The following is a 14,563-nucleotide window of genomic DNA, read 5'->3' as shown; positions in this document are numbered from 1 at the left end:
TTCCATGAAAGGAGATTCAGAAAAATAATTATAAAGTGAAGAGAAGCAATTGTCTTAGCATACCTCATTTGTTTTCAGGATATTTCAAGGATGATTGAAGTTGTAGACTCATGTCTTAGCTTTCAGAAAAGTCCCTGGTTCTTTTCTTTGACCGTCTCCATTTTTCTTGGGAGTGAAAGGACATTAATCTTTGCAGAAAAATATCCCATTGACACTTCAAATTCATGTTCAAAATTGAACTCGTTATCTTCCTCTAAACCCATCTTGATTTTCCTAGTATTCCTTAACTCGATAATAGCATCACTGTCCCCCATCCAACTAAATCAGAATGTGGAAATCATTCCAGATTTCTCTATCTCCCTTAAGCCTCGTATCTATTAGTTACCAAGTTCTGGCCATTTTCCCTCAGATGCCTCACCAAATTCCCAGCATGATTGCTTCAGACCCTCATCTTATCTGGCTTCCCTGATCCCAGCAGTGCTGCCCTGTAGAATAATGCTCTCCTCTGTGCAGGACCCTGCCTGAGCCCCAGGCTGTGGCCTTCAGGCCATCTGCTACGCGTCAGCTATTTTTCTGATGTGCAGTTTAGAAGAGAAAAGGACGAGGTGCATGTCTCAAATAGGGGATTACTAGTGAGTCCCACCTGATAGGAATGGAAGGAGATGATTTTAAAAGATGAAGGGAACACATAGCAGCATTTTGAAATTATTCCAGGGATCAACTATTTAGGGAATCAGATTCACCAGAAAATTAATCATTTTGTATGTCCACAAAGGTGAAATGAGTATGTTTTGTGGATACCAACAATAAAAGCAGCAAGGCAAAAAAGTCAAAAAGTACATCTTCCTAGCATTGAAACAAATACCCCTATAATTCCTCTAATTCTCAATTACATGCTCCTACAGAGATGGTAGAAAGTGTACAATCTTAGGGCATAATTATGGGCAGATCACTCCTGATCATTCTTTCCCAATTTCATCCCAGGCCTTTAGACCAGATAGTGGATTTCTGTGTAAGAAGGCAAATTTGTTATAGTGTCGTGTTAGCACAAATTGATTTGATAAAGATAAACTGAATTTTGACCAAAATAGAAGGAAAAAATAGGTAAAATGATCTTTTAAAAAGTCCATTAGTTTTATGGGAGTTCAGCAGGGGTACTCCATTAGGTGGTATAATATATATTACTCCACTTCTAAGAGTGTATGTTAAAATGACAAGAAATAAACAGCAGGATTGAAATAAGAATGAGGTTGCCTGCATACAGCAGTTCTTAGAAACATAATTACAACATCACTGAAGCATGAAGGTAGGTGCACATATTTGCAGCCACTGTAATCAGTGTAATTGGCCTGCCATTTTCTGTGCTCACCCTCCTTCAGTTAAGATATTAGCAGCATTTCTGCTGGAATGATACAGTTAATGCCCATTTGTTCTCTTCATGCTGCTAAATCACTCTGTTGGTCTCCTCTGCTCTTACTGTTATAATATCATGTGACATCATTTTCAGGGTAGATACAACTGTCAAACTTTCAAGTTTTCTGGCGCAGTAGATAGAGTCCATAAAACAAAGGAATGCAAGAGCTGTTTTCATTGATGTTGCTTTTTTCACCCCAGCATTTCTGGATTCACTTAGAGATACCCACCTAAAAGTTCTATTCTACGTAGACACCTTGGTTGCCATTAGTAGCATTAACATTCTGGAGGACTTGCCAGAGATACTACAGAAAAATGAAAGACTGGAGATGAGAAAAAGGAAGATTATTTGCAAATTGCTAGGGCTAACCAGGGCAAATTCTAAGGCAAGGTATCTCAAACTGATTTCTAATAGTTATGCTACCAAAGAAAGCAAATGCAGTCATGGTGGAATACAATATTTTGCTTTTGCTGATAAGACCATACATACCAAATTTACAGAGATTATTTTCTTTTCTTTTTTTTTTTTTTTTAATGTTTCATTTATTTCTAGGAGAGAGAGAGAGAGACAGCGTGAGCAGGGGAGGGTCAGAGAGAGAGGGAGTCACAGACTGAAACAGGCTCCAGGCTCTGAGCTGGCAGTCAGCACAGAGCCTGACGCGGGGCTCGAACCCACGAACCACGAGATCATGACCTAAGCAAAAGTCGGACGCTTAACCGACTAAGCCACCCAGGCGCCCCAACAGAGATTATTTTCATGTAATTATCTTTACTCTTGACAAAAAGAAATGCCCTTCCATGAAACTAAAGTCTTCAAGTTGTTCTGTCATTTATTAAAAAAGAGTTAAGATGCTAAGTAGTGAAATGCTACCATGAACTATACTTTAAAAAAAGTACATATTTATCACATTATATCTGATGGTGATGAAACATTGATCTCTGTGTCTACATACGTAACAATAGCAGAACTTCTCCTCCGGTTCTCAATGCATATAGAGACATTGTTCCTTCAGCTCCAGGGGTCTAGGGGAATACCACCCATCCACTGGGCTACTAATATAAATTCTCTATATGCAGCCAATTAGATAAATGAACAACATTAGACATTAGCTAATATACTTAAGAAAAGTTCTTCACTGAATTGTGTTTTAATCTCATCCTTGGTGTGTGGTTGCTGTAAGAATTAATTGTTCTGAAACTGCTGCTGTCTACAGTACTATGCAGTCTCCCACAGGCAGGATTTTACATTATGCATCATGTTATGATTTAGTGCCAGGAAAAACTTGTACTCCCCTTAGGAATCAATATACTTCCCCTTTTCAAAAGAGCTAGGTAATTCAGACATGGAAATGCATTATAACCATTGGCCTTCTTTTGAATATCCAACATCTTATCCATCTTATTGTCATAACTAAAAATTATGGGGAGTTTCTCTTCAATACAGGATAGAATAGGAGCCTTTAATCCAGATGTCCTTTTCTCATAATGATATGTCAAATTGGTGGTTACTTGCTGAAATACAAATATTGAGCTGTGCAGTAGAAATAATGAAAATAGACAGAATTGATTAAACTTTTCAATATATGTATTTTTTTTTTACCTTGATATACTGAGGAGCCCCAGTTGTGTTCCTTTCTGTACCTAATTTATTGTAAAAATGTAAGATAGCTGTTATCCTTCCAATTGCTTTAACTTATCAATAAGTTTTCAGGATCAAAGCTTGTAACCAAAGAATTCTAGCTTATACGAGGTGTTGCATTTGATTAACAGTGTTTGAATTGCCTTTGGCTACTAGAAAGCCATTGGATGTTCTATTTTATCAAATTTTTTAGCCTGAAAATCAACATATATTCTTCCATATTTTTCTGCTTGTTTTCCTATGTTTATATTTTTATTAAATGTGTTGTATTCATATGGCATTAGTTATAAATCTACTTAGGTTCATTGGGGATTCAGGATAATAAATTTTTTAGAGATCTTTACACCCTTTGTAAAGTATGTTTATGATTAAATATATTATATATTTAATGATTCAAGTAATTTTATAACATTACCTTTTTTTTCTTAAATATTGAGAAACAATACTGATCAATAGTGAGAGTTATTGCAGTATTTAAGTAAGCAAAAAAGGGTAATAATTACACTGTTATGCTATTATTTTACATTAGTTATGATTGCAGGGAGGATCAAGAGTCTCAGAACTGGAAGAAGAGAGATAAATCAGATTTATTACAGATTACTTCTGCATCTTTTCATGACAGCCTAATAGGGACTGGAGTGATGATTAAGCAAATATATGAGATAGATGACTTTCTTCAGATACTGAAAAAAGATCGTTGAGAGAAGGGATATAAGCAAGGTGAGCCCTGTGATGACACCAATTTTACTCCTGTGGACATATTCCAGACCACAATACTGGGGAAGAAATCCTGAGCACAGCACAGTGGTTGACTAAAGTATGGAGACAGTGGGAAATGGGGGCAACTGAAAGTTGCAGGACAGAGTCCTGGAGAGAAGGGAGCTTTGCAGAAAATGACCTCTAGAAATTTGCTTCTGTGACTCCTTGAGTAAGGCTTACTACTTAGGTTATCTATGTGATCACTTAAACTCCAAAGAACCATGCAAAAAAGAACTGTGGAGCTATAAATGGAATCATTCAGAAAGTTTGTGTAGGTGGTAATATGTTTGAGTTCTGACCAGACATCTTGGAAAATCCTCTTTCATCACCCAGACCATTCAGTAGCTAGATGAGAAGATTCTCATGTTAGTAACAAGCCAACACTTCTCTAGAATAAATTACTACAGACCCATAATAAAAGTATGAGAAACAAGAATGGAAGGGATCAAATTGTTCTCTAAGTAAATTATCTGCCATGGAAAAGCCCAGTGTTGCTTAGAGGAAGGCAATAAAATTCAGGCATTCAGCAAGGACCAAAGTCCAGTAAAAAATTGCAAAATAGGCGAAGAAACATATGGCCCTCATGGTGGGACCCAAAATGTGACCCATAACTAGGAGAAAAATCAGTCAATTCAAACAGATTCAGATATGAGAATGTCGCTGGAATTAATACACATTAATTAATGTAATCAGAAAACATTAAAAAAAATTTTGGTCTTTTTTTAAATGGTAGCTTTATTTGTGAATAAATAAATGATATAAATAAATAGTGTAAAACTGAAAGCAAATGTCCACAAATGGTGATTAGGTAAACAAATTGTGGCACATTCTTCCACTGAGATTGTATTCAACAGTAAAAGCAGCAATTGAAATAGATAAATCTGAGTGAAAAATTAGACTGAGTGGAAAAATGTCAGGCACAAAGAAGTACATACCTCATTTATATTATGTACTAAGAAACACTACTATAAAGTATAGTGATGGAAAACATATCATTGGTTACCTAAAGCCAGGATAAGTAGATTACTGGGTAGAGAAAATAGTACGTCTTGGTTGTGGAGATTGTTAGATAAGGGAATACAGTTGTCAGTACTCACTTAACTATAATTAAAATGGATGCATTTATTGTATGAAAGTTATACTTCAGTAAATTTAATTTGGAAAAAGACTATGGCATAAAATTTTTAGAAATGTTAGAAAATCATGGTAGTATGTTTAATTATTGACTTTATCTGTTTTTTTCCTGCAGGTAGCCATGTTGATTATAAAAATAAATGTTATATATTTTTAGAAAAGGAATTTTAGGGAAAAAAGCAAAAAGAAAAAGAAACTGGAAAAAAAGCTAGGATGGGCTGGTGCGTAGACCTGTCAAATTGTAAACCATAGAACCAAAACCTTTATAATTACAATAATTTCACATAGGGGGGTAAATAATCAGGTAGACCACTGATGGACAGTTCCCCGGTCCAGCCATTCATAAGTATTATAAGGTTCCTTCTGTATCTTCTGGAAAACTTCTGTGGACAGAAGTTTCCCTCCTCAGTTATGGTTATGCTGAGGTGGGAAAGGCATAATGAATGCTTAATCTCTTTCCTTTTACTTATCTACCATTTTACAAAATTATGAGTTGGTCCCCAATATCACTACAAATATGAGTTTTTACTGTTATTATTAAATCATCAGCTTATGCCTATAAGTGTTCCAATCCATGGCAGTTATTATCACTAGTGATTCTCAGATTTCCTTGTGTCTGGCCAGTGGGTATATTTTCAAAATTGGCTCCTGAGCCCTTTGAGAAGACTCAGTAATTTTCAAGAGCTGTCTTTGCCCTTTGATATGATAAGATGTCCCACCCTTATCTTCGGTATAGGTTTTCCCCAGCGATGAGTCAGCCATTCTTCCAAGAATTCCTTGTTCTTTTCAGTGAGATGTGGTATGTAGAGGCTACTATCTTGGTGAGAAGGTTGCCATTGTCCTTGGGTTGGTGAGTGTTCTAGCCCAGTATACAGTGGACCAACTTAGAAAATGCATAAGTAAAAATATATTGAGTGTGCACTTGATATTCAAATTCAAATTCAAGAAATCATTGTTATTAAATAACTTCATCAAGCTTACATTTTGATCATCTTTTGGCCCCAATGAAAATCTTGATTCTCATAAATTTTATCAATTTGCTCATTTACTTTTGACATACATACATACCCACTCACTGACAAGTTATTCATGCAAAATAGCCTCAGGAGAGTAATATCAACACTATCACCAATAATATGGCTATTGAAAACTGAACTTAAAATTTTTTTAATATCTCTAGACAAATCTCATTAGAGATGTTCAATCCAATAACATTAATATGTTAATTAATTAACATATTAATTAACATTACACAGAATATTTCCTGTCTGTGTGATTATATTAATAATTGGACATAAAATCATATTTTTAAATTTTCAAGTAAATTAGAATTTAAGAATTTTTCTTTTTAATTTTGTTTTATCTAATGTATGATATACATACATTATCTGTGAGCCAAATCTACAACTAGGATGTATTCAAAGAAATATAGTTTCTACCCTAAGAACCAGGTATTGCACTACTAGGTGTTTACCCAAAGAATACAAAAACATTAGTTCAAAACGATGCATACACCCTGATGTTTACAGCAGTATTATGTGCAATAGTCAAACTATGGAAACAACTCAACTGTCTGTCAACTGATGAATGGATGAAGAAGATCTGGTATACATACACAACGGAATATTACCCAGCCATAAAAAAGAATTAAATCTTTCCGTTTACAATGTGGATGGAGCTCGAGAGTATTATGCTAGGCAAAATAAGTCAGTTAGAAGAAAAATATCATATAGTTTCACTTGTGTGAAATTTAAGAAACAAACAAACATCATGGAAAAAAAAGAGACAAAGCAAGAAACAGACTCTTAACTACAGAGAACAAATATGGTTATCAGAGGGGAAGTGGGTAAGGGTTGGGTTACATAGGTGATGGGGTTTAAGGAGTAGACTTGTAATGAACACCTGGTACTGTATAGAACTGTTGAATCACAATATTGCACACCTGAAACTAATATTCTGTATGTTAACTAACTGCAATTTAAATAAAAACTTAAAAAGAATATAGTTTCCATCCTTATATTCTTCACACCATTCCTTCTCTCTCTATATAGGTAATGCTTTTTGTTTAGGTTAGCCCCAAATGAAGCTGATTTAGCTTTAAATCTAAGTTTATCTTTTTTATCTTAAAATATATATGTATAACCAAATATGGGTATATGTGCACACACACACTGTATTTTTTAATAGATAAAATGTGGTATACTAGTATTATTTCCACTTTACTTTTTTCACTTAATAGTTTCTAAACATCAAATTATGGCGGTATGGAGATATTCCGCAGTCCATTCATTACAGATACATAGTAATCCATTGCAAAGATGTATCAAGATGTAATTAAGAAGACTATTGTGAAAGGTCATTAAGGGTAGTTCTCAGTCTTTTGCTATTAGAAATGGTTCTTTAATAAATAGTCTTGCACATTTGTCTTTTTATTTTTTTATTTTTTTGCCAGGATTTTGTTAGGTTAGACTCCCAGCAACAGGGTTATTGGATCAGATGGGAAATATATATGTATGGTTTTGCTCGATACTGCCAAATTCCCCTTCCTGGAGGCTGTATCGTTTTACTTTGTCTCCAGCAATGTGTGAACATGCCTGTATTCCCTTAGCTGCCAACAAAACAAGTTGTCAAACTTTTCCTGCCAATATTATACGTGAAAAATGGTGCCTTCGTGTGGTTTTAAATTGTGTTTGTCTTGTTATGAGTTCAGCATTTTTCAAAAGGTGTTCTGTTTGTTTCTCCTTCTCTGTGAACTTCCTTTTATATCTTTAAACCAGTTTTCTCTAGATTTCCTAGCTGCTTTCTTCTCTTTTAGAAGCTCGTCCTATATTAGGGGTATGAACTCTGTGTGACAAATATTTTTCGAAGATGGTCATTGTTTATACTTAGTGGCTTGTTGCACATAATCAAGATAAGAGATAGACTCCCCCAAAAGCAAATTCACCATGTAGAAAACAAATGGAAAAATGGGAATATTTACTGGCTATAATTCCATGGACAAAACTAGTAGATTCCACTGGTATTGGAGCTCTGGGCATAGGAGAAAGAAAACAGTCGTGGAAGATAGCCAAGGGAGAGAGTCACTTAATGGCGTTTGGGGATTGATAAGAGTTAGTAGATTCAGAGAAAAATATGAGGATTAACCTTAGTACATTTATATTTTGAATATATTTTTTAAGATTCACCAATACATTTGCCTTTAGTTGCTTTAAGGAAGTAAAAACCTAATTGCCGTCTGCTGCTACATCATGGATGTTTTTTAAATCTTCTTTTCCTAAGGAGAGAAAAGATGTTCTGATTGCAGTCATTATCCAAATGCTTATTAATTATTTAAACAAGTCTTATCTCAGTACTTTAGTTCTTGGGGTATCTTTGAAGCAGAGGAGCCTCTGAGAACTGAAAGACACAAGGAAAGAAGGAAGGGAAGAAGGAAGAGAGAAAAGAGGGAGAGGGAGAGAAGAAGAAAATGAAGAAGAGAAAGAGGAGGAGGGAGAAAAAGAAGAAAGCAAGCAGAAGAGAGGAAGGAAGGAGAAGTAAGGAAGAGAAAGAAAGAAACAAGTATTTTTTATATATTGGCTCTTTACGATTTCCCATGCTAATTAATGATGGGCTTCAGAACAATAAGAATATAAACCTTTCATGCTTTCAGCTTTCCTCTTCATTGTGTGTCTTCTGAATCACCCTTAGCACATAGTCCGCAAAGGGATGGAATGGTTTTATTCTTACTGTTTTGAAACCCATTTGTTAGTACGGGAAATATTAAGTAGCCAATAGTATGAAAGATGCTAATGCGACTGAATAATGGGATATAAGATTTTTAGAGAAAAATTGTTCAGATTTTATAAATTAATTGCATAATTATAGAAACTTTGAGGAGGGAAGAAAGCTAAGGCAGGATCCAGTTTCCTGAGGTGGGCAGTTTGTTCCATGTATAGCCAACTCTGACCTAAATTCAGAGATGTTACAAATGAAAGGCACTTCAGATCAATATTCTGGATCCAAAGTAGAAATAATCTTATTAAATAAAGTGACTCAGCACACCATGGCAACCATAACTCTTTGGCACTTTGTCTCCTAGAGGTACTAATGGTATCTTGTAGGATACAGAATAATCTCCCTTCTGTCATGTTAATTACACTGGTCTAGTTTAATGGATTGAGGCCAGTCTTAGAAGGATAAACTCATTGGAGTAGAAGGGGAAATAAAACTTAGGATTTCCCCAGTATGAGTCTCCTCAGACTGACATGGCCTTAGTTCTATAATCACTAATAACAATTTATAATAGACTAGACTGATAAGAGTAGTTTTTAGCCATTATACTATACAACGCATGCTCACTACTTATTACATCAAAATAACTATCATTTATTGACTTTATATGTTATGCCTGGTGCTCTGCATGTACATAAGTATGCTAAACTCATTTAATTTTTGAAATTATTCATAAGGTGAAATTCTCCTCATTTTGGGGATGAGACATAAGAGTTTTAGGGAAAATGTACCCTAGATCACACAGCTGGAACTTGAAGGATAAGATGTAATAAGCCCAGGGTTGCTCTTCTGCAAACCCCAGGACTCAGATACAGTGAGACACCCTTTCTCATGTTCTGCTAATGTTATACAGGAAGTGGAGGCTCAATGCAGCTACCTAAGAAAGACACAGACTTGTGCTTAGATTTTTCGTTTATAATTGTTAAGTATTTTTTTCTACTCTGAGGCAGCTTTTCAAATAATTGGTCACATAAGCATAAGAAATATTTCTCAGTTCTCTGTTTATATTATAAATATGCCTGTGCCAGAAAGGTCTTCAGGTTGTACTTTCTGTATAAATTGTGGTGAGATACAGACTTGCATGAACAGATTTCTAACTGCACAATATAATTACTTAAAAAAAAAAGTGACTATACTGATTGGATGGGGGGGTTCTAGGGTTGAATAAATAATATGAATACATTGATACCACATAATTTTAATCTAAGGCTAGATACTTCATATGGAGTAAATTAAGTGTCAAACTTCTGGGTAATTCAGAGGAAAAAAAATCAACAAAATGTAACATTTTTACAATTTTATCACATCACCGTTTTGTGGGGAGGGGCCGATTTTTGTTGTTGTTGTTGTTTACAAAAGGGAAGTGACAAAGTGTGGATGAATCCACAGGGATGTAGATGTGGTGCTATGGAGAATGCCTCAGATTGGAAATCAGGATGCCTGGAGGCTGAGCGTCTTAAGTCTGTTACTAATGTCAGGCATGTTGCCTAATCTCACTGCTTTTCATTTTTCTCACCTAAAAATTAGAATATTGAGACCTATCTAGTTGGTTGTTTTGAAAGGAATGTTTTCATGTGCATGAAAACAGGGTAACTTTCCTTACTAGATGAGGGGAGGGGGGAAAATGAGAGATAGGCATTCAGGAGGGCACTCGCTGGGATGAGCACTGGGGGATTATATGTAAGCGATGAATCACAGGAATCTACCCCCAAAACCAAGAGCACACTGTGTACACTGTATGTTAGCCAACTTGACAATAAATTATATTTTTAAAAAAGGAATTACACTTATATTGTTGAATTGGAGATGAAAATAAGAGTTTTTCTCATGGATTGCCTGGTGGCTGCCTGCTTGTCCATAGAAGAATGGGCTGCCACTCTTTCTTCATTAATAGGCATAGTTGACACAACTATTAAGCCTCCTCCATGGTAGCCCAGTTTAAGGTGCAATAACTTTGTGCCTTCAGTACATAAAATAATGGGCACAAGAATAACATCTGTTACTTAACAGATGCTTATGGTGTGTATCTTGTTTCGTAGTGCTCTACATATACTATCTCTTTTTGCCAAAACTACCCTGGAGGTAAGTGAAGATAAGAAGACTACCCTAGCAGCTGAGGAAATGGGTGCTCTAGAGATTTTATAATTTACCTAGAATCACAGAGCTGGTGACAGATTTAGAATCCAAGCCCAAGATTCCCTGACTCCAAAGCCAATATTCTTTCTAATCTACCAGGTTGTCTTTGCTTTATTTTCAGTTACTCAAGAATTTTCTGCCGTCTTTGGAGATTGTGATATACAGATCAATCTGTAATCCATCTGATTATCATCTGTCTCTGCCCTTATATGTTTCGGAAATGATGCAGACAAGCATAGTCCTTGCTGAGATAGGTTAGGTCCAGTAAAACATTCTGTCCACTGGTAAGAAATACATTTTAACTGAGATGCTGCCATTGCACATTTATAAGTACTAGCAATTATTAGCCTTTCTCAGTTTTCTGAGAGCCAGCAAGGACAGAATCTCAACATTACTCAAGTGCCAGTTAGCACACATATCAACTTAGAAGTGGTACCCAAGACAGAGATTTGGGTGCACGTTGCTACTGAGGGAGTGCAACAGAGTTTCCTCCTGCGGAACTGTCGGATAAAAGTTGAGAAAAAACTGGTCGGCCTTATCAGAGTCACTGTGGAGGCAGTGTACCAGGCACACAGGGGTCAAGTCCAGGAGTGAAGATGCCACTAAGCCCCCTGAGGGAGAGTCTGCAGTTGATTCAGGACCACTGATCATCATTGAGGATTGGTTTGGGTTTGAAGCCTGATGGAATCTAAAGTGTAGAGGCAGTGGTATAATTTCTGGGAATGCAGATGTCAGTTATTCTTTGCCTCCTATGCTTTGGTTGTGTGTGTGTGAGCATGTTTGTGCTTTGCACATCCACAAATTCAAGCTTCGTCTGTGGCATCAAGCTTCATCTGTGGCAAATTTCAAATCAAGGTGAAAGGAATCGAGTCTATAATGTAAAGTACAGTCTGTTTGAAGTGTCAGCAATTTGGTTCGGAAATTTGGCTAAGGTGAATAAGGTTTTTGGAATAAGATTTCCTAGTCTTCCTCTACTGATTTCTATTTTGTATCACCCGCCCCCCCCCCCCAAATTCTGCACATGCCTCTCCACATGGATATAATTGTTTGTGTATATTAAACTCCGTGAATGACTATTATAGAACTTTACATCATCCTTTTCTGATTGCTAAAGTGTTGGAATGTCTCCCAAAGCAGTTACCAAACTCAGTATGATTGAGTAAAACCACTTTGCAGATGTGGGATAGTTGAAAACGTTTTTCTGTTGTGTAGCATATTCTCTGAAGAGTTATAAATATGCCCACAAAAGATTATGTGATCAGAAAAAGTAGCGAATTTTTTTGTTCTTAATGTCTACCACGGAATGCACATTACTGCAACAAAATGTGGAATGTCTTTCAAAAAAAAAAATAGAAAGTGAAATCAGAAAATAGAACATTCATGCTTTTTCATGTTCTATTTTAACCATGAGATTGACCATGACGAACAACCTATTTTGGATTTATTGACTTGTAGGTTATTGAATTTAACAAAAACAAGATAAAGACTTCTCATCTATGGCATACAATTTTAAAGACATACAAAACAGTTTTGTCTCAGCTGAATCATTCGGTGGATTATGCAAGGACTTGAAGTAATTAGCACAAAGTTTTGCTCTCCATCTTTTGTAGAGAGAAATCAATAAAACCCTTGACATGTATTGCAGGAAAAAGGGAGTATTATACAGGATACAAAAAGCTTCCGTCTATAGTTAATGTAATGGACATAACTGTAAGTGATACTGGAAAATGCATGTCATAAATTAAGTCTCACAAGCACTGAATCTGCTGCGGGCAATTTAAAGAGCATCTCTTTAGTTCTTCCCTAGGGGGGATGGTGGGTGGGTGGGTGGGCTCTCTCATGCAGGCCTGCCTCCTCACCATCCATCATTTCAAAGAGACATATATCGCCTCCAAAGTGCTTTAAGGCAGCTGCAAGCAAGTGTCACTTTGAGTTAAATGCATTATTAAACTACTGGGAAATTTCACATCATGGGTCATTTATCTATGCTAAATTGGGTCAAAAGCCTTTGCACATGCCTAGATAAATGAGAGAGGAGAGCAAAATTCTCCTGTGGGAAGTAGTACTTTGACAAGCCTTATGAGTGCAGCTTATTTATTTATTTATTGAGTAGCCATAGGGAAAGCCATTTGTGTGTGTGTGTGCACGCGTGCGCATGTGTCTGTGTGGTTATTTTAAGAGGTAATCAAACACCACAGAAATCATCTTCTCTAATAAATATAGTTAGATATTCACCTCCTCTCTAATGCCACTAGAATTAGATGTTGTGGAAAGCATAAACCATTATTCATTCATTTGGCAAACAGTTGAGTGTGTTCTGTGTGTTAGAGAAGTGGTATAAGAAGTCAAGAGTGCCAAAATGATACTTTTTTAGGCATAATATCATTTGTAAGCCTTTCTTGCATGGCCCAAAAGACCTAACTGCTTCAGTAGATTTACATAAAAAATGGAGTGGGGTTGCAGATGACAGAGGGATTAGATCTTTCAAATTTAAAGAGCATGACAAAGGGGAGGTGACCTGAGTAGAGCCTTGGATGATGAGTAGTGACTTGCCAGATGGAGAAAGTCCCAAAGTCCAGTTCTGAGATGCAGAAACAGCAGGAAATCTGAAAGTAGGAGAGAAGTAGGTATGTATTTATGGTGATGGAGTAATTTATCTTCCAAATTAGAACAAGAATGAAAAAAGGGCACAATTAACAATATGGAGCAACAGATTTTAACCAAATCTGTCCCAGGCAAATTGAGACACATGGTAAACTTACGGTGTTCCTATCTCTTGAGTACCTCAAATGCTGCTGATGTTCAAAGCCTTTATAAAGGCAATTCTGATCAGCATTGCCAGTGTATTTAACTACCATTGAACTGGACACTGAAAAATTGTTGAAATGGTAAATTTCATGATGTGTTTATTTTACCACAATTAAAAAAGAACAGCAAGCCAGAACCTTAGAATTTCTGTGTGGACACATGTTTTAGGTAAACATTTACCAAGGTACTGTGAAGATTCAGAGAGAAGACACAGTTAAATGTAAATTATTGTGATTTAACAGACTTGTTTATTATTGTAATGGATCTTTGATATTTTAGTAAATTGAGGAATTTTGTGATGTCACCTCTATCTCATCAAACTTTGTTCATCAATGTACATGATATGTAGGAAGAGAGAAGAAAGAAGCGGAAGCACAGACCTATAGACAGAAGTTTCCTGAAGGATTAAACCTTTCATATTTTGCATCATAAGTATTTTTGAGCATCTGATGAATATTTTATCATGTTGTGAATGATTTATGTCACAAAAACTTGAAGTCTCATTTGAGACTTGGCTCAATATCTTGAACAAATAAAAAATAGTCACACTTCGTGCTTTTATTGAGATATAACTCACATGCTATACAATGCACTCATTAAAGTATAAAATTCATTGGTTTGTAGTACATTCATAGAATTGTGCAGCCATCACCAAAATCCCATGCGAGAACATTCTCATTTTCCAGAAGAAACCCTGCACACATCAGCAGTTACTCCTCACCCATCCCCATAGACACTCAGCCTAGTCATAGGCAACCACTAATTTACTTTCTGGCTGCAACCATTGGCCTGTTCTGGACATTTTGTATAACTGTAACAGACAAAAGATGATCTTTTATGGTAGGCTTCTTTCACTTAGCATGTTGACAAGATTCCATCCATGTAGCACATTCAGTACCTCAA

Source organism: Hyaena hyaena, unplaced genomic scaffold, assembly GCF_003009895.1.
Source record: "Hyaena hyaena isolate Hyena2069 unplaced genomic scaffold, ASM300989v1 scaffold_623, whole genome shotgun sequence".
NCBI lineage: Eukaryota > Metazoa > Chordata > Mammalia > Carnivora > Hyaenidae > Hyaena > Hyaena hyaena.
The sequence above is the reverse complement of the archived record's forward strand: the minus strand, read 5'-3'. Positions refer to the sequence as shown.